The 24,026-nt window shown below is 44.3% G+C and overlaps 1 protein-coding gene across 1 annotated transcript in view; it reads right to left on the bottom strand.

Moving 5' to 3' along the window:
• Nucleotides 1-24,026, bottom strand: part of WWOX (WW domain containing oxidoreductase) — a 1,111,113-nt gene that overhangs the window by 219,347 nt on the left and 867,740 nt on the right. The window lies entirely within an intron of this gene.

Here is a 24,026-nt window from a genome sequence, read left to right as displayed (position 1 = left end):
ATATGCACCATCATGCAAAAAAACCACTTGAAACATGAGGGAGCATAGAGGAAAGTCCTTGAAGAGGTCTTTTCCAATTTTTCTCAACCCACATATTTTATAGGAAAGCTTTAAACTCTCACTAAAACAATGGATTAAAAAATGAGAAACCCTCCTTCCAGTTTCACAATCCATTTGTCTCATCCTCTCGAGAGTTGCTAGAAAAAAGAAAAAAGGACAAAATACGTGGCAGCAGCTCCAGCATGAACAAACTTGAAAAATCCTGCCTTTGCTAGGAAAATATTCTTAAATTTTCAAACACATTCCAACATACCCCAATACAAGGTACAAAAAGATCATCGTCAAAACAAAGCAAAACCACTCACATGCCAAAGATCATGGAACCTAAAGCAATCAATAAAGCCAGGACTGAGTTAATAAGCACAGCCTACTTATAAACTGACTCGTCTTTTGGTTTGTGATGCAGGGAGACATTAAATTTCAAAGACCTCCTGTGTGCTTCTGAAAATTACAAATGAGAAATATTGGAGTCCTATACTGCTATCAAAGTGGCAAGTTAGTTCTCCTTAAAAGCTGTACCTAAATAACCATGGCGCTGTGTCCTTTAAGAAAGCCCTAGGATCATTTCCCCAGCCAGCCTCCTCTGATCCCTCTCTGCTCCGTGTGGGTAAGTGCACTGTACCTGCTGACCATGCTCTTGGTGGGACTTTTTGTAGCATGACCTTGAAATACTTTGTTTTACTGAGTCCTTGCAGTCAAAAGGAGTCTCTTGTGCATCCTGAAACTCCCAAGTCAAGCATAATGTGTATTATCAAAAAGATGCCCAAAAATCTCTGTGGAATTAATCTTTGAAAGCTAACAACATCAAAATCATAGTACTTTAAAATCTCTTCTGAAGCTATCAAGAAATGGCAAATATGTTTCAACATGTGCATCAACCCTGGTCAATTGGTAACAGCCTCCCAGAACACTCTATTAAAGAGAATTCAAGAGTCAGATCCATTCTTGGGAGAAAAACAGAGTACTGATGAATGAGTGATGTCCGCCAGTGACCTGGAATTAAGGAATGATGTCAAGTAGCCTATCGGTTTGTCATTCTTGTTCTTATTTATCCTCACTCTCTGCACAGGTTACTTACATGAAATCCTAATAAGAAAATCCACTAAAATCCAAAGAGTGGTACAATCAGCACAGCCCCAACCTACTTAGAATACTGTGGGCCTGGAGTCTAAAAATGGAAACCAGTTCATGTCCAAACCAATTGTTCTTCGTGGAGCACAGGGAGGATATTAGGAATATGCCTTCATAAAGCTCTGAGTCAGACTGGTATCCTCTAGGTGACTTTCAAAACTATAGGTCTGGAAGCACCTCTACCTATGGCATCTTTGTAAAATTGATTAACTATTTTCAATAAGTTTTTCTATCATCCCCAGTGGAAAATTGCAAGCGCGTTGCATATGTAAAAATATAAATGTTTGACTCATCTCGCCTAGGGAAATGCTGACAGAACCAGGAATGTATGTGTGCTCCTGACTCCATAAATGTCTCCCGGAGCCCCGGTTCATCTTGACATTCCCACATGTTCCCATGCCATCTTGGACAAGCTTGCATTGCATAAAATTCTGACCCTGGGATGCCCCTCCTCAAGGAAAATTGGAGGTCAGCACAGTGCATTTTTGGCTCTGAGCCATGAACTTTTGACATAGCATCTGCATTTCTCGGCCAGTCAAGGTGTTTGTATGAGAGGGATCCTGGCTGATGGGACTGCAGAAGGCAGCCATTTGGAATGCAGGCATGAGCTGCAACTTCTACACTCCTTCCGGAGTGGTCAGCATTGCAATGTGAGGATCCAGGTAAGTTGTCTGTGCCTATTCTTTTTTTCTTTTTCAGATGGAGTCTCACTCTTTTGCCCAGGCTGGAGTACAGTGGCACGACCTTGGCTCACTGCAACCTCCACCTCTTGGATTCAAGCAATTCTCCTGCCTCAGCCTCCTGAGTAGCTGGGACTACAGGCATGCGCCACTATGCACAGCTAATTTTTGTATTTTTAGTAGAGACTGGGTTTCACCATGTTTGTCAGGCTGGTCTGAAACTCCTGACTTCAAGTGATCCTCCCACCTTGGCCTCCCAACGTTCTGGGATTACAGCGTGAGCCACCACGCCTGGCCCCTATTCCGAATGTAGTGCAGGCGACTTCCACTAGTGACAGGGGGAGATCTGTACTAGCCAGAGATGTGAAGTGATTCATGGCACGGGGACCCTGACACTGCTATTAGCCCTGTGGTGTTGACAAGGCACATTGGAGACAACACAACACCCTGCGTGCCGGTGACACAGATTTACGGGCTGAACTGCTTCCTCTATTCTGACATAATGCACTGTGACAGAGTGACAGAAGACAGCGTTTGTGCCTGTAAAACCCTCATGATCAACAGGAAATGGAGCTCTCTCCAGAGTTAAGTCCTGGAAGAAATCGCATGCCGATGTCATGGCAGCCTCTGCTGCTGGGGCTAAAGCCATCTGCAATTCAGATGGAATCTGATCCGTTCGGAAACAGTTACAAAGTCCAAAAACTGGGCGGCCAGAGCTTGGCTCCTGATAGAGCGGGGTGGAGGGGGCAAGGGACTCAGCAACACTTGGAGCTGGGCAAGGATCCAATATTTTTTTTTCCTTTTGCCCAATATCTGTCCATATCCTCTTAACATGGCAAATGAAATCAGACTTCAATACCAGAACCATGATGAGCCGATTAACTGAAAAAAGAATCAGTTCTTCCCCTGCACACTCCATGCACCCTTCTTCCTCGTCTTTCTCCTTTCTGTTACATCCCCTGCACACGTTCCTTACCTGAGCTGCCGGTATCGATCCACAGACACCACAGAGGAAATCATGAAAAGAGGACGAAGAAAGTCTGACCACTTCTAACTAAACGCTATTACAAAAGTATGAAGATTCACAGGATATTTTTGGTAGAAGGTTCCTAAGGGTCAGTTTGTATGTTGTTCCAATCAACCAGTTGAGACAGAAACATTGACTTACTTGAGTAGAAGTATGTCAGTATCTCTCCGAACAAAGTTGATGCCAGAACTCTCTGCTCATGTGAGTCATCTCACAGGGCTAATTCTGGCCTGCTGCCTGTTTTTGTAAATAAAGTTTTATTGGCACACGGCCACACCCATCCATTCACTTAATGTCTACAGCTGCTTTTGCACTACAACAGCAGAGTTGGGTAATTGAAACAGAGACTATATGGCCCACAAAGTATAAAATATTAATTTTACGGGCCTCTATAGAAAACATTTGCTGATTCTTGACCTAGAGAGTGCTTTCTTGGAGGTGGGGGACTTGCAATTACCTGATAAAGCTCCTAAGAATTCCAAGCTCTGCCATATAGCAGTCTTGGCAAACATGTACAGGGGTATGTGCCACATTGTTATACCGGACTCAAAGAAAATAACAGACAAAGAATAGCCCTCTGGCCGGGCGCGATGGCTCACGCCTGTAATCCCAGCACTTTGGGAGGCCAAGGCGGGCAGATCACGAGGTCAGGAGAGCGAGACCATCCTGGCTAAGACAGTGAAACCCTGTCTCTACTAAAAATACAAAAAAAATAGCCGGGCATGGTGGCAGGCGCCTGTAGTCCCAGCTACTCGGGAGGCTGAGGCAGGAGAATAGCGTGAACCTGGGATGCGGAGCTTGCAGTCAGCTGAGATTGCGCCACTGCACTCCAGCCTGGGTAACAGAGCAAGACTCCATCTCACAAAAAAAGAATAGCTCTCATAACAGATGGACTGCTTCACCAGTCCTATCGTTCTGCATTAGTTAAGCTAACTCCGCCTGCTGTAGGAGATATGTCTCAAAGTCACAGGGGTTTAACACAATAGAAGTTTATCTCTCACTCCTGAAATGTCTTATTGACCAGAAGGAGATGTGCTCCACGCAGTCATTCAGGGATCAAGACTAGTTTCATCCTGCAGCCGATTCCATTGGCTGGAAGTCACAAGGCCAAACCTAACAGCAGGAGAGTCTAGAAAATATAATCTAGTGGTGTGGCAAGGAGAAAAGGGAGACAGGCTGAACATTTAGCCCCACAACTCATTCTGAGATCTTAACGTACCCCATTTCTTCTCCCCTTCCTCTCTTTTCATAGCATGATGGTCTTTCCTATTAGAAAAGGCACACATAACACCTGTTCAGTTTTATGGATAAATACATCATGCATCGTCCTTCCCAGGAAAATATCCATCCTATCCAAGGAGAATGCAATGCTCAACTTAAGAAAGAACACCACGGAAGAAGCGTGAGACCAGATACGAGGAGGCCCTGGTTCCTGATTCTACTCTCCCGCCAGCTTCTTGGCGAGACACTTCCTTTCTTCAGCTTAGGTTTTCCCATTCATTTCAGGATAAACAATTTGAGTGTCCATGGTCTATGTTTCAGCTCTTTCTGATTCTTTGATTCTATGAAGGAATTCCTAATGATGGAGTTTGATGCCTTGGTGGGAAAAAGATTTTTGGATGCTATTCTCAGTGTCAGTCTACAAAAGCAAAACACAAGCCCACTTCCACAAGAAACTCAGACTACAGGAGACCCACAATAAATACTTCACCAAAGAAACAAAGGAATATATTACACTGCAGCCAAAGGAAACCACAGCCCCAAAGACTGCTTCTCCCACTGCAAACAATTTTATATGCAATCTGCTCAGGGTAATTTTATTATTTCAAGCACTGTTCACAACATCACCACACAGAAATCAAAATTTGATGAAATTAGTTTAGCCATCACAGGAAGGATAAAGAGGGGCTCAGAAGGGTATTCATTTGATAAATAAAATATATTTTAGAAGAGAATATTCTGGTAACCACTATTTATTAATGCAAACTTCTCGAGGGTTTGCAGGATTCAAATGCACATTTTTCTCCTCACTAAATAAGCGTACATGTTTGAGGAGCCCGGTCTAAAATATTAACAGTCCTCCTGCACCAGAAATATTAGTCCTTCCCTCCTTCTCTGCCTGCTCCTGTCAAGAAGCCATAGAGCATACAATAGCAGCGCCTAGCTAACCATGTAATTGATAACTCCCTACTCTATTCACTGTGGGAATCTGTCAGTTAAAGTCTAAAGATACATACACACCACTATGAAAATGAACTAACACAAGTCTGTCTGCAGACCAGGAAGGGCCTGAATGCAGTCGACATTTCACTACTTAATTGGTTGGGGCCAGCTTACCAGCACACACGTGTATTCTGGCAATGGCATGCTGTACTATGACTCTTTTTGACAGACTTATTTAGTGAAGAGGAGGTATTTTTTTCCCCAGATAATTGCTCAAAATCACGCTTTCAAAGTCAAAGTGATTCAAACTTGCCTGTCTGTATTTTGCAAACACACCAGTTGGAAGGAATGCAAATGCATGTTCCTATTTCTTAGGCGTGTGTGCACGAAAGAGGCTGTTTGGGGTCGTTTCTTTTTATTTTTTTTCTTCCTTTCCTCTGAGCAATGAAGGAGAAGGAATACAAACCCCACGGAGTTTAGCCCATCCCCAGTGAGACTCAGATGAGCCAAATCCTACAGACAACACGTTTCACCGAGCATAGGTCCAGAGCCCTTAGAGACAGATGTTGAAACCGAGATCCTGCCAGTCAAAACACTGGAGCCTTCAATGTTCTGGGAGGGTCTCTCCAGCAGGACATACAGTTGTAGCATCCAAATCTTCAGGATGCTTGAAGGAGTCTTCTTGCTTTTCGGGTGGCACCTGGCAAAGTGGACACAGGAAGGACTTTGAAATTAGACCATCTTCAGTGTAACTCAGGGAAATGACCTCACTCTGTTGCTCCTCGTCCTTGGAAACGGAGCTGGTTGTATCTACCGTGCAGGGATGTAGAGGGCTTAAATTAAGATGCTTCAAGCTGGGCACAATGTCTCACACCTGTAATCCCAGCACTTTGTGAGGCCAAGGCCGGTGGATCACTTGAAGTCAGGAGTTCAAGACCAGCCTGGCCACCCCATCTCTAACAAAAATACAAAAATTAGCTGGGCATGGTGGCATGTGCCTTTACTCCCAGCTACTTGGGAGGCTGAGGCAGGAGAATCACCTGAACCCGGAAAGTGGAGGTTGCAGTGAGCCCAGATTGTGCCACTGCATGCCAGCCTGGATGACAGAGCAAGACTCCACCTAAAAAAAAAAAAAAAAAAAGATGCTTCATATAAACATCATCCTGGATGTGATAGGTGCTGCATGGACAGCTGCCCACATTGTCCCTGTCCCTCCCTACTCTGTCCTAAAGAGCTCTGCTGGCGTTTTTTCCCCCCCCCCACCGGCATTTTTGGTTATTCCCATAAAGATCATTAGATGGCTCAGGCATCAGCCAGCACAGAGAAATCCTAATAAGAGGGCAGAGTTGGGAGATGTGGGCAAAGCCATTTCTGATGCTAACACAGCCAGGACATCATGGAGACCACATGCAGAGTTTAGGAAAGTGCTGCAGTACAAGGGTCCTCCCAGCTAGGACCCTGGTTCAACACCAAGGCATGGGACTCCACAGGAAGAACTCGAATGAGGCTCCCAGGGGTCTGGAAAGTATGACTGCATGACATACAAAAATGCCTCATGAAGACGCAACACAGCGCTTCTTAGCACAGATTTCTACATAAGCCAAGAACTAAACTGTGGGGCCAACCCTGTGACTTTATATCACTCGATCTCAACATTTCTGAAGACAATAAAAACGGAGATACCATCACCTCTACATTTACCCACTGAGTCCAGTCCTACAGGATTACAGAACCATAATCCCTTCCAAGAGAGGACTTTCGAGATAACCCTATCTATTCCTCCTTTCCAGATGATGAAAATAAGCCCTGCAAAATACTTATTCAAAAAGTAAGAAAGGTAGTAGCTAAAGTCTCCTTGGGAGAATGGAGCTGATCTGGGTCCCCTTTCAAGGTCAAAGTTCTGATTCTGATTTGAAATGCCATGTGGGGTTCCTGCAACTATGGAATAATCAGTCATGGTATTATCATTCTTACCATCAGGATACCTACATAGGATCCTGAGAGATGGTAAAAGAAAACGCTTCATAAAAGACAAAATAAATAAATAAACTATTAGTATTTTAATTGAGACTGGATTGCCAGGCAGTCAATTTAATTAACTGCGGCACAATTAATTGTGAAAATTGAGGTTTGACTGTGATGTTGCCAATTCAAGTGGTATGTGTAGACTTGGCTACAGCCAAGAGAACTAAAACCATTCCAAGGACATTGTTGGAATAAAATTAGCAGTGCAAGTGTTTACTCAAAATAAAGACATGGAAATCCTGAAGGCAAAGAGCCATCTTTGGCAAACTACCTTAGTTTTTCCATCTGTCAAATGGAGCTCACACAGCCAACTTCACAGCAAAGATTTAAAAACTAGATGCTTATAAAGGTGAAGGATAGGTATGATTCAGCATGGATTTGGGGTGGGAGTTGGGGGAAAAGGGGGCAAACATTGACTGGTTGATTGATTTGAGATGGAGTCTCACTCTGTTGCCAAGGCTGGAGTGCAGTGGTGCAATCTCAGCTTACTACAACCTTGGCCTTCTGAGTTCAAGTGATTCTCCTGCCTCAGCTTCCCAAGCAGCTGGAAGTACAGGTGCCCACAAACACGCCCAGCAAATTTTTTTTATTTTTAGTAGAGATGGGGTTTCACCATGTTAGCCAGGATGGTCTCAATCTCCTGACCTTGTGATCCACCCACCTTGGCCTCCCAAAGTAATGGGATTACAGACGTGAGCCACTGCACCCAGCCGTGTTGATTTATTCTATATCACTACCCCCACTTACCAATCACACCCTTTGGATAAATGCAGTGCAGTTTTCCTGCTGCTTTCCAAGCTGAGAAGGAAAAACCTGGACCACTGGGGACCTTTATCTTCAGCATCTCATGCCTCAAGCATGGACGGCTGCATAGGCTCTGAGAGATGGGTACTGATCATTGTCTTAGAGACATCTGAGTAACAAGATCCTTTCCACAGCATCGGTAGAAACTCCCATTTGACTCTCCTCTCTGGGTGGAACCTCTGTAGAAACCCTCAGAGGAGCCTTAGCCATCGCTAGCTGATTCCAGGGAGTGAGGGCCTTTGACCTGCCTCTAATTCAGTCCTGAGCGAAACCATGCAGTGGCCACCATATCTGAGCACCTCGATGGGGGAACCTGTCACCTACGTATTCTGAGACAGACATAAACTTCTCTCTTCTTGTTGCTGCTGCTGATGTAAATAACAGAAGCAGTTTTCACTTGGAGCCAAACCAATGCCTAACTAATATGATAGAAGAAAAAAACTATAAAGGTTAGAAGGAGATGAACAAAAACACAGGCGTTATCTCTGGGAGGTGGGAATGGGGATGGCTTGTTTTACCTCTGTATGTTTTCCAAATGTTCTCTAATAATGTGAATTCTTTTTGTAACGGGGGAAGCCACATGCATGTAGCATGAAACAAGATAAGCCCCAAGCGATATTCGAGAGGAAAATATATACTTCCTGTGTCTGCATAGGAAAAAAAAAAAAAAAAAGACTGAAATTCTGAGCAGGGAGGACCAAGGAGACCTGGCCGTAAAGGAGAGCAGATGCTGATGAAGGTCGATGCTGGTCCTCATAGCCTAATATGATTGCACCTGCTTCAAGGTGTAGGGGAGAGAAAAGTGGGGAGGGACATCAAAATGTACCTGAGGAAATAACAAGCGCTGGTGATAAGGTTTGGATCTGTGTCCCTGCCGAAATCTCATGTTGAATTGTAATCCCCAGTGTTGGAGGTGGGGCCTGGTGGCAGGTGACTGAGTGATGAGGATGAACCCTTCATAAATGATTTAGCAGTATCCCCTTGGTGTTGTCCCAGTGAGAGAGTTCTCATGCGATCTGGTGGTTGAAAAGTGTGTAGCGCCTCCCCAGTCGCTCTCTGTTGCTCCTGCTCTGGCCATGTAAGATGTGCCTGCTTCCCCTTTACCTTCTGCCATGATTATAAGTTTCCTGAGGCGCCCCCAGTAGCAGAAGCTTCTATGCTTCCTGTGCAGACTGCAGAATCATGAGCCAATTAAACCTCTTTTCTTCATACATTACCCAGTCTCAGGCATTTCTTTATAGCAGTGCGAGAAAAGACTGATAGAGTTGGTGACAGTGTGAGAAACTGGAACCCCTGCACTTCGCTGGTGGGAATGCAACATGGTGCAGCCACTGTGGAAAACGGTTTGATATTTCCCCAAAAAGTTAAAAAGAATTACTGCATGACCCAGCACTTCCACTCCTAGGTATATACCCAACATAATTAAAAACAGGAACCCAAATACTCATATGCAATTATTCATAGCAGCATGGATTCACAAGAGCAAAAAGGTGGAAATAACCCAAATGCCCATTGATAGACGAATGGGTCAACCAACTGTGGTATCAATATACAGTGGAATACTATTCAGTGATAAAAGGGAATGAAGTACTGATACATGCCACAATGTGGATCAACCTTGAACACATGATGCTATTGTATGATCCCACTTAAATAAAATATCCCAAACAGGCAAACCTACTGAGACAGAAGGTAGATTGGTAGGGAAGAGGAATGGGTAGTAGCTGCTTAATTGGTACAGACTTTTATTGTGGGGAGATACAAATATTTTGAAAATAGATAGATGCGGTAGTTACACACCATTGTGAATGTACTGCTATTGAACTGTCTACTTTGAAATGGTTAATCTTACATTATGTGAATTTCACCTCAATTTTTTAAAAGTAGGGGAAAACAAAAAGCGTCCCTGAAGTTTCCTTGCTTTTATGTGTGTCTGCTGCTTCCCAGATGGGAGCTTGGTGTGAGGCTGGGATGGGAGTGCATGTTTGGGATCCTGGGAAGGGGGTCCTTCAGGATGGTCACAGACTTGCAGGCACCCCCTGCACCCCCTGCCCCTGCTGATGATCCGAGCCCTCTGTCAGAACCTCCTTTCCTTTAAGCACTTCTTTCGAGGCTGAGCTTTCACTGTTTTCCTTCTTCTATCTCCTCTCCCCTTTCATTTTTGTAACAACAAAAATTTTATAGCCCCTCAAAGAAAAAGGAAATTAAGCGACTCCCCCAAACAAGGACACATGCAGAGAGGGCGTCTATGGTGGGATTCTAATAGGGAAAATAAAGTAAAGGACAGGCCTACTGAGCTCATCTCCTTATAGCTTCTGGTGTGTGCTTTGCTTGTGGGGCCAGGACAGAAGAAAGAGTGCCACCCCACAAACTTCTATGGTCATAACGAATAAGGCAAATGAACAGGATCTGGAGGATCTCAGGCCTCTGGAGGATCCTACAAGGACTTCTGCTTCCCTGTGGGAGGCCATTTAAATTTAAGAGCTCGAACCTCTCTGACAAACACCATCAGGCCCTGCCTTTGAAGAGCTCTCAGGGCTCTCCTGTCTGAATAAGTCTTGCCAAAATAAGTGGTTCAAAACAAACACTTGAGTGAATGATATATAGGGTACCAGAGATACCACATATGGGAGTAAAGAGGAAGATATTAGAGCTTGTAGGAAATTGCCTGGAGGCATCAAAAAGGTTCCTGTGTTGACGTGTGCGTGAGCCTCAGTTGAAACCTGATTGTCCCAGGCCAGGGGAAAGCTCTCTGATGAGCTTACACATGCTAGATACAAAAACATAAAATGAAAAAAAAAAGAGGTGTCAAATCTAAGCCAGTTACTTCCTTTCTGATGGCCCTGAGAAAAAGAAAAGGGCATGGGAGGTGGAGTGTGGCATGCATACTTTGGATGCTATCAAACCTCTGCCCTCCATGTTTGCAACTGAACCAGGCATTAAAGACACTGACACTGTCAGCACTAAGATTTGCCTCATGGAAAAAGTATTTTAAATGGTAGTTGCAGTAAAAAGACCTAGAGTGGGGAAGATAGAAGTAGTATCTGTTGAGCTCCTGGTAGGTCTCAGGCATTTTCTCTTTGGATTATTTTATTTCAGCATCACATGAATCCAAAGACGGTCTTATCATCGCGGGTGTGGACGTTCAGGCTTGGAAACGCAACGCCATGCTTTTCGCAGCTGCAAGATCCCATGCTGAGACCTAGATCAAGCTACGATGGCAAAGTGCATGCAACTACATCACCCCTCACGTTCTTGCTTAAGCAGAAATTACTTGCTCAGTCAGCCTCCCAGGCTGCCACCATTGCGTGCCATGTGGCTGTTAGTCACAGGCCCACGCACATCACATGCTTCGAATCTGAGACTCTGACCACACAGCCCTGAGTGCTGGGAGTGAGCGAGGACCTGAGGTACCATGAGCAAAAGCAGCTTCATCGGTTCTCATTTCAAAACTACGTAAGAAATAAAGATCAGAAAGAAGTAGGAGTGTTTCACAAGATGCTGGTAAGATTAAAGTGTGCAGGGAGATTTGCAAGGAAAAAAACTTTCATTCATTCATTCATTTGTTCATTCTTTCATCCAAGAAATAATTATCCAGTGCCTACTCTGTGCCAGGAACGGTGCAGGATATACGAGGATGGACAACAAAGACGTGAGCTTGAAATTGTCATTCGGATGGAATAACAATGCCCTAATGTTGCTGGAGCCCAGAGCGGGGCGCTGGCTAAACGCACCATTGAAAGGACATGGCATCTCCATAAAAAGACTTTGCAAAGGTTTCCAAGCACCGGCAACTAAAAGGCAGGAGGATATCAGGGGATGGAGGGTGGCAGGGCAAAGGGTGGAAGAGGGGGTGACATGTGGCTGCTGAGAAAGCTGGAAGAGGTTTGGTCCTAATGGCAAGGGTCCTTATGGTTCTAGGAGCCAGAGGTATTGCCTGTTTCCTCCCACCCTCCAAGGGCCTGGCAGAATTGTCTGAAAGGCTGAATTCCATCATGACCTCCGCTTGCCCAAAGGCCTCAATTGGCTCTGTGTTGCCTATGGACAAAACCCTTCTCTGAGTGGTGTATTCCCAACAGGGGTGACAATACATCCAGGGGTGTTAACATTGGTTTTGAGGGACGACAGTTGGGGAATAAACACTGTTCACCCTTTCATTTACAAGGCATATACCATGTGAATATGGTACATGAACAGGCATTCAGCACATCTGTGGTATTCAGATTTCATGGGCAAAGACCATTAGGAAAGTCGTATCTCAAAAGGCTCCTGGGGGAGGGGGCCATAATGAAAAAAAAAAAAAAGGTTGGGGAACCCTCTAGGCCAAGGTTTCTTACCTCCAGTGTTATTTTCATCCAGGACCACATAAGATTTTGTTGCAAGGGTCTGCCCTGTTCATGTAGGATGTTAACCACTATCCCCGGCCTCTACCCCCAGAAATCAGGAGCACACCATTACCTCATCCTAAGTTATGACAACCAAAAATGTCTCTAGACATTGCCACAACTTCCCTGGGTGCAAAAGTGGTCCCATCTGAGAACGCTTGAACCAGATGAGGCTATTCGTGTAGGTGTTCACTAAGTCATAACTAAGTAAAACATAACAATGTTGACTTTTCAAGGACTGGGGTATCTTTTATTGGTGGCAATCAATTCTGGTCCAGAGTTAAAATGCAGAGTGACAAGGCAAAAGCAGGGGCCCAGCCTTGCCAATAGTGAAGGCCTTTTCACATCCAACGACGGTCTCACCAGGAGAGAAGAGGGGCTGGGGAGTCCCTTCCACAAGCCTAGAAATGTCCATCTCCCTTTGGGTCCGGAGAGGCCTCATTAAATTCCGAGGCTGCATCGGTGGACCCTGACTTGCAGCTGAGCATTTCAAGGTCTCCCCGGGGCCTCCAGTGGACAGGAAGCTGGGGTAATAAATTGCCTCTGCTTCCCGGCTTAGGTTGTGGGTCTCAGAAGATTACGCCCTAAACATCCCATTCTGAAGGGTGGAGAGCTGGCGGACCCAACACCAGAGACCAAGTGTGGGTCTTGGGGTTTGGCAAAGTGGCAACTCTGTAAACACCATTAGGTAGCCACAGAATAATCTATCCTCCTCTTCAGGACAGACAGTTGCATCGGGTGACATTTGCTACGTGTAATATTTAGGTTTGTGCTAAATAAAAAACAAAACTGAAATAATTCCCTGCACATTGCACAATATTTAAGGAAATAATACATGGTTTATTAAAGTTGTTAACCTTAACAGAGACGGATTCATCACATCATAACTAGGCCAGGTTCTAGAAAACAGAATCCCATTTTGTTGTGGAACGTGAGGCTGAACAATTTACCAAGACTCTTTCCAAGGCTAGTGTATAGCAAGGCAGGTACTAGGGAAGAACCCACGAGCTGTTCAATTAAGATGTTTATTGATGTGACACACAAAATTCTCCTGCTTTATTATCTGTACTGGAAGGTGGTTATTCATTTAACTGCTTTGCTTTGTGCTGTGAGGTCATTAGAGACAGTTTTTCTCTAACACAAATCCAAAAGAATCCATTCTCTGAAGAGTACGCTTGCCTTCTTTTCCCTCCAAAAGTATTAACGAGATTGAATTTACCTGATATTGTTTGATTTGTGAAATCACACTGCACTTTCAAGCGCAGAAATGAGGAGAGTCCTTTACACTTTTTGAATGCAAGATTTTTTCAGAAAGGTGAAACCATTTAGAAAAGAATTTTAAACATTCAACATAAATGTTGCATGAGTTTTGTGCTAGGGAAAAGAAAGCTGACTAGTAATAAAATCACCTTGAAATAATCGTAGGATAGGTAATGTTAAATTAAATGAACACGCCAAAGGAAAAACCAAAATTCTACACATGCAAATTTTTCCCTAGTTGGAGATAGAAATTTCTGTTTTCCAAGGGAAGCAGGGGCTCGGCTCATGAGCCCTGGTGCCCCCACCCCCGAACCCCTGCCCGCGTATCAGCACAGAAACTTGTGTCATTAAAAATACCCAGAAATACTTTTCATTTACTTTTTCTCTGGGAACAAATTACTCAAATTGAACTCAAGCTTTAAACTTTCATTTGTTAAAAGAGCACTTTGAAAAACCAGACAAGGCAAAGCAAAGCAAACAAAATAAAACCCTGAAGTTGGTCCTCCTACAGTTTGAGAGACTGAGACAGAAAGAAAAACTGTGCCCCCTGCCCCCAAAAAAAGAAAGCAAAAAGAAAGCAAAAAGAAAAAAAATAAATAAAGGGAGGCTTCGTATTCATCAGACATGTTGTTAGAGATGTTTGAAGAAATCAGCAGATACTTTAAGAACATATGAGAATTCATACTTGGTTGGCTAATTATTGAGTAGCTCTGTTCTCTGTATTGTGCTGTTAAAAGTGGACATCGTTCTAGAACAGTTCTATTTTTCTTCCTTTTATCACCTTCCCCAGTCTACCCGGCTGCCTCCACTAGGGAACATAAGTACCCAAACGCCGGGATGACAGCCCGGACTTCTGCAAAGCGGCTTAATTACTCATTACGAGATTCCATCAACACAAGCTCTGGTCTGTGGTTTTGTAATAAGGGCCTTTATCTTTCTTAGGATTTCACTCCTTCATAAAGGGGGACGTGGCAGAGATTTCCGCAACCCCACCTTATACGGGAAGGGAATGAGAGGATTTTAATGCATGAATTTGATGTCATTAACAATGCTGACAGCTGTTTAATCCCAGTGGAAACAACAGCTGAGTCCCAACTGCAGGAAAAATAATTAACTCTTCAATGCGATCGGAGGAAGGGATCTTATGAATCAATTACGGGTCTCTTGCCTTACCTGCAGTTTTTGTCAATTACTCAGCCCTTCGGTCGGGAGGCTCCAGCGCTAATAAAATGACAGGCAGCCCTTACAGGCGGGGAGATGTGTTAAGTTCAGAGGACAGATTTATTAAATGGGTCTGTTCTAAGTTTGCCATTAATTAAAATTAAAAACCATTTTTTATGTTTCCACTGAATCACAGAGAATAATGAACTAAAAGTAAAAGGAAATAATAAAGTGGGAGTCTTGGGTGACCTGAGGTCAGGGAGGAGAAGGCAGCTGAGCTGGAAGGGAAAGAAAAATAGGCTCTGCAGTTGAAACAGAAACAGAGGGTGGGATGTGCAGCGGCATGTACTTTATGACATGTGCCATTCAATTTAAATGGAACATTTAGACACCTGCCAATGACGGTAAATTTGCTACTCTTCAACCTTCCTCCCCCAGAGATAGTCAGTGAGCCTCTCTTGGAGGCTTCAGGTTCTTTTTTTTTTGTTTTTCACCCCTGCTTGCTGACTTCCTTCCAGTGACTATTTCTACTGCTTTTAATTTGTAAAATATTATAGATATAAATAATGTCTGATTAAGATCCTGCTTTGAAATACACGGCGCTCACTTCAAGGCTCCCATCCAATAAAGCCCTCCTGGATCCTTTCCATTCATTTATAATGCGAGACTCTGAGCAGATGTCTTAAGTATTCAATGTTACAAACAGCAACATTACATGAATTTAAATTTGGCTCTTTGTCTGAACGCCCCTCCAAGCACGGCAGCTGATGGCCAGGGAGCCCAGTTTCATCTGGAAATGAAGTTGCTCTGCCACCTGCCCCAAGCTTCCTCCTCCGATGGAGGACGACAGCCTGCTCTTTCCTGAGAGGTCTGGGCTGCTGGGTATACGGGGAGACCTTCCGGCAGATCAGGGTCTTCTAAAGTGACAGGTGAAGCAAGAAGTTTCGGAGTAAACAGCAGGTGGACAAACTCCTACCTCGGCCTGGGAAGAGCTCCAATGCTCCCCGAGTGTGCGCCTGAGGCTCCCGATGGATCCTCATAAAGAGCCTGCAAGGTCTGCACTAATATCCCGATTCTGCTGATGAGGAAACTGAGGTCCCAGGAAGAGAAATGAACTAGCTTTCTCTTGTTAGTGTTCTCTTTAAATGGCATTTAACAGATGTGCATGTGAAAATCCTCAGGTAAAGTTTGGAACCCAACAGTACAAAAAGAAGGCCGGGGCGGCAGAGGGTTGGGATCCGGGGGGCGATTTACCAGAGACATGACTGAATGCTTTAACTTGAAAAAAAGGAACCGTAAGGAATATAAGGGATATTGTAACAATAGATTTGGTCCACCCAGTACCCTTCCTTTTTCTTATGCTCTTCTGGGAAGCACACTTTGCTCCATTTGACCCGTCAGGGATCCATTACAGTGCTCCATTCTCTTTCCATGGCTGTAGATACATGACCTAGGACACCTGTTAAACAGCCTATCTCTTTTTTTTTTTTTTTTTTTTTTTTTTGACACAGAGTCTCTCTGTCACCCAGACTGGAGAGCAGTGGCGTGATCTTGGCTCACTGCAACCTCCGCCTCCCGGACTCAACAGATTCTCCTGCCTCAGCCTTCTGAGTAGCTGGGATTACAAGTGCCTGCCACCTAATTTTTGTATTTTTAGTAGAGATGGGCTTTCACCATGTTGGCCAGGCTGGTCTCGAACTCCTGACCTCAACAAGTGATCTTCCCACCTCAGCCTCTCAAAGTGCTGGGATTACAGGTGTAGGCCACTGTGCCCGGACCTAAAAAGTCTATCTCTTGACCACAGCGATTGCTCAGGAATAAAGCATATGGCTCACACTGGACTAGAATCTTACCTGATATATATATTGATATACATATATATATGTATATATATATATATACACCCTGGGAAACAGAGTGAGGAGCTCTCCTGCTGTTATGAAGCTAGCATGAGAATGGGAATCTGGATTTTCTGGCAGCTGTTTTTCCCACCAGGTAGAGAAAACCTGCTGCAGAAGTAAGAAAAACAGAGACCACCATAGCAAAAGACAGAAGGAAACAAATCATCTGATTATATTTTTGAGTCCCTGGATCCAGCCATGCCTGAAGCCATCACTCCAAGACTTCCTGGTACATGAACCAACATACTCCCTTTTGCCAAAAGCTGGCTTTAGTTGCCCCCCAAGAATCATGACTAATAAGGAAGAATGAGGGGAGGTACACACTGCTCTGTGAAAGTTCTACACATGGCTCCTCCTATCTTTTTAAATTATGGCCTCAAATGAATTCTCAGCAAATTTCTCATGATTCTGGCATTACACTATACTCTTTGTTAGCTCTCTGACTTTCCTCATACTGTTCCTTCTACCTTGAATGCCTTACTCTTCCACTTCCATACTTGGTGAGGGTCTATACATTGTTCAAAGCCTAGCTCAAACACAATGCCTTGGGTCGAGCCTCCCCTGGTTTTATTAGGTAGTACCAGGTTCCCCAAATAAACTGTGATCGCTCAAGAGCAAGAGTTGCACCTTTGTCACTGCTGTGCTCTCAACAATAAGGACGATGCTGGGCATGAGGTTATGGTAATTGATGTTATTCAAAAACCATTCACAGTGAACTAGAGACAGTCCACATGGAGTTTACACTGTAGTGGCGAAGGGCAGAGAATCAAAGAAAATGATTCGGGCAGGGATAAATCTGAGTCTCTAACTGAGAGCCAACACCGTGCTGTGGTTATCAAAAGAGCTAATGGCTTTCAATGGGGGCATTAATAGCATGAGGATGTGTGGGGTAGAGGTGACAGGCCCATTCCACGATGTGCTACTCAGGCCACATCTGGGTTCCTGTCGTGGTCCAGACTTAAATGAGGGCACTTGGGAAATTTGAGCGTTAGACTAGTTGAATCCCATCACAGTTTTCATACAATTTTGTAACAGCTTTGTTGAGATATGATTCATATACCATACAATTCACCCATTTAAAGTGTTCAAAGTTTTAGTACAATCAAAGAGTTGTGAAACAATTTCCACAATCAACTTTACAACATTTTTATTGCTTTAGAAGGAATCCTGCTATCTTTAGCTGTTAATCCCAAATCCCTCCATCCACGCCCCATCCCCAGCCCCTGGCAACCACTCTACTTTCTGTTTCTGTAGATTTGCCTCTTTGGGGTATTTCATGTAAATGAAATCATATAACATATGGTCCTTTGTCACTGGCTTTTTTGATTAGTACAATGTTTTCAACATGCGAATTTTCCTTTCTTTCTTTTCTTTTCTCTTCTTTATTAAAGCTGCAGGAAACTCCCTTGTTCATAAACAGCACCTTGCATGAAATAAAAAAATACGCAACAAAGAAGAGAGGAACTGTTCTGGTTGAAAGAGAGTGGTTCGGTGTGGTGGCTCACGCCTGTCATCCCAGCACTTTGGGAGGCTGAGACGGGTGGATCACTTGAGGTCAGGAGTTTGAGACCAGCCTGGCCAACACGGTGAAACCCTGTCTGTACTAGAAATACAAAATTAGCTGGGCATGGTGGCATGCGCCCCTGTAATCCCAGCTACTCGGGAGGCTGAGGCAGGAGAATCCCTTGAACCAGGGAGGTGGAGGGTGCAGTGGGCCAAGATAGCACCATTGTATTCCAGCCAGGTGACAGAGAGAGACCCTTTCTCAAAAAGGAAAAAAAAGAGAGAGAGAGAGAGCAGGGTGGCAGTCCTAGTGTTACTTTCTTGACTTTGTCCCCTGAGGTAGCAAAGGAGCACGCTAGGGTTTGTGATTGAATTCAATGCCCAGATCCATAAGACCAGACACAGAAACAGCCAGGGAGTCCCCTGACTGCTCCACTGGCTTCTCCCTCCCACAATTATATGCCAGGTCTCTAATGGAGGAAATAACAAGACAAGGGCCACTGGGGCCTGGTAGCTGAGCCACTCCCCGGGTTCCAGGCAGTCCATCTGGAAATACAAAGTTCTATTTTGTTATACATTTGAAAGTGGAAAAAAGCTGTGCTATTTCAAGTTGCCTTTTTATTTTTTTCTTTAAGAAACTGCCTTCTCCATGAAGAAGTATTATGTGACAAACATTCCAAGTCCCTTCTTATGGTAATACTGCACTTTGCAAATGGCTCGGATCCAATCCAATTGAACATAATAAAATGAAACAATCTGTGCTATCTCCAATAGCTTTAATCTTCACCATGCTAATGATTCCTAAAACCAATGAGCATGGTTTCAAAAAGAAGAAGAGGAAGAAGAAAGAAAAGACACATTCTGCCTCTCCCGATATCAGCCTCCTTGGCAGCTGGGGCTTGTGCTTTTTGTCACCATCATGAACCTCTCAACGGGGTCCTTGGGAAAAGCCTGCCCCATTGCTCTGAGGTCAAAGTTTACATGTGAAACCAACTTATAACAGTCATCATAATGTTCCGTTGCTTGTGATGGCTAACAATGAAACATAATTGCATCCACGATGAAGACTGCCATCTCATTTTGCAAGGTTGGTGAGAACTCCCTAGGGAACAGTTTGGCTACCACCAGGACCTGGTCTCTGGCAATTAGCAATGACAATTTATCTCCATCTACACAAAATGGCCAGGGCTCAGAGCACATGGTTCCTGCCTCGGGTCGGTGGTGACAGTTCCCTGTTGGATTCCTACGGGTAGGACTATGGGGCACAGTTTCTGGGTAGTCTGGAAATCGCCCATTCACTCATTCACTTGCACATATGAATCATGTCCATGTGCTGTGCCATGCAGACCACGCACTGTGCCATGCGGACCACGCGCTGTGCCATGCGGACCACGCGCTCTGCCACGCGGACCACGTGCTGTGCCACGCGGACCACGCGCTGTGCCACACGGACCACGCACTGTGCCACGCAGACGATGCACTGTGCCATGCGGACGATGCACTGTGCCATACAGACCACACACTGTGCCATGCAGACCATGCACTGTGCCACAAGGAATGGTAGATTAAACACATACACTTATACATCTTCTTTTAATATAGTGGGGTATGGGCTAAATGAGAAGTATAAACACAGAACTGGAGGTGAGGAAAGGAAGAAAGGCTCCCTGTCTCCCTGTTCCCTCCTCCTCCTGCAGCTACTGATGTGGCCCCGGAGGCTGCAACAGAGTTGATTTATGTGGCATCACTCCCATCCTCTCCCATCCTGCCTCTCCTACTCTTACACACCCCAAAGATTTGGAACTCTGTGCCATCCTCTGCAGTCTCCAGCTCCTGAGTCCTCCTAAGTCAGGTCCTGACCATTCATGGTGATCCTTAATCCTGTGGGAACCTAACACCCACTAGACTCTCCCAAGTTAAATCTGAATGACACCAGTCTTGGCTGTTTCCTGTATTTCTTTAAAAGTCTACACAGGGGGTATTGGGCATAGTGGCTCACACCTGTAATCCCAGCACTCTGGGAGGCCAAGATGGGTGGATCACCTGGACTCAGGAGTTTGAAACCAGCCTGGAGAACATGGTGAAATCCCCATCTCAGCAGGAAAAAAAAACAAACCACAAAAATTAACCAGGCATGTTGGTGCATACTTGTGGTCCCAGCAACTCAGGAGACTGAGGTGGGTGGAAAGCTTGAGCCCGGGAGGCTGCGGTGAGCCATGATCATGCCACTGCACTTCAGCCTGGGTGACAGAGTGAGTCTCAAAAAAAAAAAAAAAAAGGCCTCGGCAGGCAGGAGTACTTGCCTCCCAGTTGTTTGGGGCTAGATTCATCCACATGCAACATGATTTGAATCACGCATTTTCCTCTTTCCTTCCAGGTATCTCTCAGGGCTGATGGGCTTCTCAGAGAGGCAGGTAAACTTGGGAAAACAGGCTGAAACACATATCAGATATCCCAGGGACAGGTGTATGACTATGGGGAAAGTTCTAGAAGAGAAAAGAAAGGACAACAATGGACCAAAGGAAGCCTTTGAATAGTTTGCGTATTCTACACGCTTTTCTTCCAGTGGAGACAATAATAAATGTTAATAAGAAATAACTCAGTATTTACGAACCCCTTACCATGTACCAGACACAACGCAGACGCTTTTTATCTACAAACTCCTTCAATCTCCACTGCAACTCTATGAGGTGGGAACTATTATTTTTCCCATTTCACAAATTTAGTACCCGAGGCCCAAAGCAGTAGGTAATTCTGCCAAAGTAGAACAGTTGGCACATGTGATTTGAATCCAGACCTCCATTTTCAGTGATATCAGCAGACCATGAAAAGAGTTTTGCAATATATTTAAGCTCCTTTAAACAGTGTGCACCCTTTGACTCAGTGATCTTACTTGTGAAAATGTAATCTTAAGAAATAGCTCAATATTATTAATACATACTATATTTATTGATTCAAAACATTCATATGTTACTTTTTAGCCTTACTTATAGTAAGGAAAATTTAGAAGCAATCTAAATTTTCACTATTAGGGGAATAGTTAAAAAAAAAAACTACAGTCATAGCCACTAAGTGGAATTTATAGCCATCTTAAAAACGATGTACATGAAAAGTCTATAATATTGTGGAAGGGTATTTTAGTGTTAAGGTCAAAGCAGAACCAAAACTTCTATAGACAGTATGATTACAAATATGTTTAGATGCCAGGATAGGGGGTGTACAGTAAACGAAAAGAAGCAATGTTTTCCATTTGGTTCCATCTGAAACAGCTATCAGGAAATGATTTGTTTCTGAGCATGTCTGTTATCTCCTCTTAACCTATAGCCTCTTAAACCAGTGCCTCTAGAAAACTCAACCTGACTTTTTTGTTCCTGAGATATTTCACACGGAAAAATAAATTATATCATGGGATTTAATATCTAAGTTGGATAAGTAAAGCTAGGTTCTTTAGCTGATAGGTAAGAAGCCACGCAAAAAAGCTTGGAATCCTCAGAGCTGGTCACACAGTGTATCCAAAATTGATGAGGCACACAGATAGCACCTGGAGATAACTTTTTCCATACTTGTTCTCAGGTGCAGAACCAAATCACAGCATCTCCTTCCTCCAACTCTACTTTGGAGCAAATTTAGTCCAAATTAGATCACCCGTTTCATCCAATTGTATAAACCACGGCAATACTGCTTGGGAAAATCTAATAGTGTTAATCTAAGAACTGCTCCTGTGCCCACAATAGAATCAAACAAATAATCAATAAGCCTCTAGATATTATAACATCACTGAGTGAAGGGACAGAAAAGATTGTGTGTGCACAGGGAGCTGCTTAAATGGGATCAAGTCACAATGCGGGAAGGGCAAAGCCAACACAAAAAAATGAGGACGACAAAACCAGGTTGAGTAACATAGTTCATCCTAGAGATGCTAATAGTGCCAGAATCTTCTAGTGGAAAGCATTAGACTGTGTATCCGAATAAGGCAGGCATTTTTTTTTTTTAAGATGGAGTTTTGCTCTTGTTACCCAGGCTGGAGTGCAATGGTGCCATCTCGGCTCACTGCAACCGCTGCTTTCCAGGTTCAAGTGATTCTCCTGCCTCAGCCTCCCAAGTAGCTGGGATTACAGGTGCCTGCCACCATGCCCAGCTAATTTTTTGTATTTACAGTAGAGATGGGGTTTCACCGTGTTGACCAGGCTGGTCTCAAACTCCTAACCTCAGGTGCTCCACCCACCTCAGCCTCCCAACGTGCTAGGATTATAGGCATGAGCCACCGTGTCTGGCCAAATTTTACTACTGATTTAAACATCTTGTTCAACCATCAATACTATCTCTGTGGATTGTTACTATTGTTCCCACGTTACTGATGGATACATATGAGGTTTAAAGAGCTTAGTTCACTTTCCCTCTTCTCACAGATCCACTGGGAAGTGCCCCAGTATGGACTCTGTCTGGGGGCTCCAGCCCTACATTTCCCTTCTGCACTGCCCTAGCAGAGGTTCTCCATGAGGGCTCCAGCCATGCAGCAAACTTTTGCTGGGGCATCCAGGTGTTTCCATATATTTTCTGAAAACCAGGCAGAGGTTCCCAAACCCCAATTCTTGACTTCTGTGCCCCCACATACTCAACACCACATGGAGGCTGCCCAGGCTTGGGGCTTCCACCCTCTGAAGCCACAGCCTGAGCCATACATTGGCCCCTTTCAGCCATGACTGGAGCGGCTGGGACACAGGGCACCAAGTCCCTAGGCTACACACAGCATGGGGACCTAGGGCTGGGCCCATGAAATCATTTTTTCCTCCTGAGACTTCACGCCTCTGATGGGAGGGGCTGCTGTGAAAGTCTCTGACATGGCCTGGAGACATTTTCCTCATGGTCTTGGAGATTAACATTAGGTTCCTTGCCACTTACACAAATTTCTGCAGCCAGCTTGAATTTCTCCCCAGAAAATGGGTTTTTCTTTTCTATCGCACAATCAGACTGCAAATTTTCCAAACCTTTATGCTCTGCTTCTTTTATAAAACTGAATGCCTTTAACAGCACCCAAGTCACCTCTTAAATGTTTTGCTGATGAGAAATTTCTTCTGCCAGATACCCTAAATCATCTTTCTCAAGTTCAAAGTTCCACAAATCTCTAGTGCAGGGGCAAAATGCTGCCAGTCTCTTTGTTAAAACATAACAAGAGTCACCTGTGCTCCAATTCCCAACGAGCTCCTCATCTCCATCTGAGACCACCTTAGCCCGGACATTATTGTCCATATTGCTATCAGCATTTTGGGCAAAGCCATTCAACAAGTCTCTAGGAAGCTCCAAACTTTCCCACATTTTCCTGTCTTCTTCTGAGACCTCCCAACGGTTCTAACTTCTTCCTGTTACCCAGTTCCAAAGTCACTTCCACATTTTCAGGTATCTTTTCAGCAATGCCCCACTCTACTGGTACCAATTTACTGTATTAGTCCATTTTCACACTGCTGAAAAAGACATACCTGAGACTGGGAAGAAAAAGAAGTTTAATCAGGCTTACAGTTCTACATGGCTGGGGAGGTCTCAGAATCATGGTGAAGGTGAAAGGCACTTCTGACATGGTGGTGGCAAGAGAAAAATAGCAGAAACCCCTGATAAATTCATCGGATCTTATGAAACTTATTCACTTTCATAAGAATAACATGGGAAACACCAGGCCCCATGATTCAATTACCTCTCCCTGGGTCCCTCCCACAACACGTGGGAATTCTGGGAGATACGATTCAAGTTGAGATTTGGGTGGGGACACAGCCAAAGCATATCAGCAAGTCAATAGCATCTTTAAGGCCCACTTTCTGTATCTTAAAATGGAAAAAACAATATGTGTCTATGTGTTAAGTGCATAGTGGAATGTCTGGCAGAAAGTCCATACTCAATGCATATTGGCTCTTAATAGCCTTATCATGACATC

The sequence above is a fragment of the Pan paniscus genome, chromosome 18 (genome assembly GCF_029289425.2).
Source record: "Pan paniscus chromosome 18, NHGRI_mPanPan1-v2.0_pri, whole genome shotgun sequence".
Lineage (NCBI taxonomy): Eukaryota > Metazoa > Chordata > Mammalia > Primates > Hominidae > Pan > Pan paniscus.
Note: the sequence above shows the minus strand (reverse complement) of the source record. Positions and strands in the feature narration are given on the sequence as shown.